The sequence below is a fragment of the Nothoprocta perdicaria genome, unplaced genomic scaffold (assembly GCF_003342845.1).
Source record: "Nothoprocta perdicaria isolate Ctin4 unplaced genomic scaffold, notPer1 scaffold_119, whole genome shotgun sequence".
Classification (NCBI taxonomy): Eukaryota; Metazoa; Chordata; class Aves; order Tinamiformes; family Tinamidae; genus Nothoprocta; species Nothoprocta perdicaria.
The window spans coordinates 2,341,563-2,345,584 of NW_020454305.1; positions in this window are offsets into that span (position 1 = coordinate 2,341,563).

Here is a 4,022-nt window from a genome sequence, read left to right on the forward strand (position 1 = left end):
TAATTTCAGGTTGACTGAAAAACATGGATTAATTTTACTTGTCTGGGAAGTGTCAAAAATGACACTGTTTTATGAAATCACTGTTGGAGGGTCATAAACACTATGTTTTGGTGTTTTAAAGATTTAGATGCTTACCTCCATGCATCTTTCTCCACCAGCTTTTAAGTGGTAACAGAAAGCTAGATCTTGGATGCAAGAAAGAAGTAAGATGCTTGTAAGAAGTATTTCTTCATACTAGATTTAACTAGATACTATTGGCAAGCAGTTGGAAACTACAGAGATACCCTGAGACCAGACTGTGGCTGTTCTCTTGTTTTTGTCCATCATAACAAAAAATCCAGGAATTTTCTCTCTCTTTCAGGCACTTAACATTTTCTTGCAAGTGTGTTCAGTGCCTTGTATACAATGACCTAGATATCCCTCCTATGCCATTGCATGTCATACCCAGCTGATCTACAGTTATTGCTGTGGATCATCATGTTAGACACAGTTGGACTTAAGATCTTGTTCACCTGTTGCTATCAGCCTTTTCGGTAGTTCATGATACTGTGATTAAAATGTAAGAAGTGTGAATGCAGTGGGAGTGAGAGAATATAGAAAGAGTCAAATGGGTGAACAAAATTCAAATATGCAAAAATTAGCAGGTTAGGGTTGTAGAAGTAATTAAAGTGCTGAAGCACAGAGTTGGAAGCATGATTTTTCTGCTTGAGCTGAAAAACCCAAGTCCAGTAGTTGGTAGCCACACCAGATCTATGTCCTGGACATGCTCACAATTTCTGAAAGCAGCAGTAGAAAATGACAAATAGCTGGAAACTAAGACAGCTCTTGAGACTTTCAGTGAAATTCCAAAGATCCAAGAGGAGTTTGGACATTCCCCAAAACACTTATCTGTCTCTGGTTTGACACAAAGTCTAGGACTTGGGAGAACAGGATAACCTGGCTCTTAGATTCTTGATTTCTCAACATCTAAGTTTTCAGACAGTCCATAGACACTTTCTAGCTCCCCAGGTCCTCACCAGCCTGCAAACAAGTTGCTGATGTGTCAATACTACTATGTTCTCAAAAATCCACCAGCTGGTGAGAGCGAAGAACTGTAGGCTTCTGCTTCTTTGGAAGCCAACGAGACTGACAATTTTGTTTTGTGCTTTCATAACCAGTTCATTTCTGTTTCTCACTAATCTTCGTTTTATTCACAAAATTTCTTTCCAAATCCTTTCTTGTCAAAATCCTTTTCTTAGCCTAGAGGTTTCTTCCTCCTACAAAAGAAGGCTGTAGAGACGAAACACCAGTAGAGACAGTTACTGTGAGCTCCTCATTTTTCTTCCCAGTTATTACTTATTTCTGTTACTTCTTAGAATCTTTTTCTTTTCTTTTAATAGAATGTGCCTCTGTGTTTAAACTTGTTATCTCTATTCTGCTAGAAACAAATCAGTCAATTCATAGAGAAAATACATTCTTTTTGTCTTCTTCTCCTTTGTCTTAAGTTTATTTTTATTAAATATAAGTCATATAAGTAGAAATGTCTTAACACATTGTTGACTGCCATTTTCTTTATAATAAAGAAATATCTTTAGTGTATTTTTCAGTTTCTTAATTTCCTCAATTTTATTTTCTAAGCATCTATGCAAATTCTCATAAACTGTTATTGAGAATTCTACTGTAAAGCCTCCTACTTTCAGGCTTGGGTTATTCTGCTTGTGGATATCTCAAAAAAAATGCTAATAAAAGACCAAATTAGATTAGCATTAAGTTTAAAGACAGGCTATCCTCTTCACTCACTTGAAAGAAATAAAAGTATTTTTTGTCATTGTGTCTGATCAACTAACCCTGCAAATCCACACAGCATAGGCAGAACTAATCCTTAAGGCTCATATTTAACTCATCATGATCCTTTATTAATACATCTTATGCATTTCTTCTCAGGGATTTAACACAATGAACAAGGGAAAATCTCAGGGAACACGGAGCATAGCATGCTAAGTGTTTGATCCTGGTGTGACAGCAGGATGAAACACTTTTATCTGGAAAGATTTGAAAATAAATATGCAAACTCAGATATTTACAGCAAGGTTCCTGAATTCATTTTCAGGTATAATGTGACAACAATATTTCTAAGACAAGTTTTTTTTTTTTCTTTCCATTTACAATATAAGTAATTTCAAGTATTAAAATGTTTACATTAGCGAGCTGTATCACTTACAAAGCACAGTGCGGAAAATTTGAGTAGGATGGCTATGTGAAACCTATTTCAATGTATAACAGGCAACATATCTAATTTCATTTTTTTTTTGTAATTGCTTTATTCCAACTAATAATAATTCAGTGTTTACTTAAATAAGGGGTATATTTTTGTCATTTAGATCTGTAATGATTGAATAATCTGTATATTCAATGGAATGGCACAATTATCATTATACAGATATTGAGGAAAATGTCTTTCTACTTTTGTTACTGGGATTAGGATTCTGATCTTGCATTCCTCATTCCTTGAACCTGATGTAAAGCTCCCAGTGACTCAGGGATGGAAGTGTAGGTCCTGAGTGAACTGGGTAATTAGCTCATAGAAACAGATGGTCTTCATTTAAATGTTCCTTTTTCTTTCTTGTCACCTCCTGAACTGTTATTTGATCACTTCAACAGAAGGAGAGAAAAAAATGCCTTTCATCATATCTGCATCCTATCTGATTTCTCCTTAGTGATTCACTTAATGAAAACTGCAATATAATTTTCTTTCTTTCTTTCTTTCTTTCTCTCTTTCCATCTTTTTTTCTCTCTCCCTCTTTCTCTTTTCCTCTCTCCCTGTCTCTCTCCCTCTTTCTCTCTTTCTGTGAGAGAATTGCTTAAGAAGAGGGGGGACTTGGAGAAAGATGGAGCCGAACAGAACCTCTGGCATTGCAGAGGCCTGCTTGAAGTGAGAGACAGTTACCAATTCCAGGACGGTTGGTATCTGTGGAATCCAGTTCTCCCTAAGCAACACAATCTGCCCTCCTAGCCTATACTGATAAGAGTTAATGGAGGGTGGAGCGGAGCGAAGACGCCACGGCCAAACTCTATTGTACTTCCTGCAGAGGTGACAGCTTGATGTTGCCACATAGCTGATAGACCAAGGATGGTAGCAGATCAGTTCCATCTGCTAAACTTTGCTCCAACTTCTTCTCCTTTTGATCCCATTGTAATACCAATACACAACTGCTCCTCACTGAGCATGCTCTCTAAATTAATAACTAAAGTAAGTATGACTAGAGTCACTCAAGCTCCATGTGGATGTAAAAGAAAATGTACAGAAGGCCAACTAAGTGGGGGTAAGAATCAAGAAAGAGCTGGAAGAAAGAACTGGAAAAGAATTGGGAAGGAAGAGGAGAAAGGGAGGTCTCCATCGTAACTTCTGGATCAGCTGGCAGGCTGAACCCCTTCTCCTGCACCTTGGGTCAGGACAGTGCCTGAGGAGACTCCTCAAGACTGAGAGTCCTCTCCCATCTTCTGGGTGAGTGATGATTGTGCATTTGTACATTAACACTAGCTAAGGACCCCACACTGTAGAGAATTTCCTATACTGACATCTGAACCTGTTTTCTAAATGTTGCATTTGAGCAAATTGCGCTATTCATGAACCTGACCACTTGTCTTGAAGGCGATCAGATCGACAGTCGGAAGACTGTGGATGAATCCGATACTGCCAGAATAAAACTAATAGTCAATCACACTATTGGGGAACTCAACTTCCTCCTAGGAAGGTGATTGGACTTACAATCGACAGACTGGATGAATCCGACACTGCCAGGGTCGGGCGTATAGCTGGCACATTAAGAGATGAGTCCAGCCACCCCCAGTCTCCCTAACCTTTGAAGATTGGCTGGAAAGCAAGGGGATTCATCTCTTACTAAATTTGCCCCCCCTTTCCCCCATCAAACCGCAACACTCTCTCTCTCTCCTTCTCTCTTCTTTCCCTTCCCTTCCCTTCCCTTCCCTTCCCTTCCCTTCCCTTCCCTTCCCTTCCCTTCCCTTCCCTTCCCTTCCCTTCC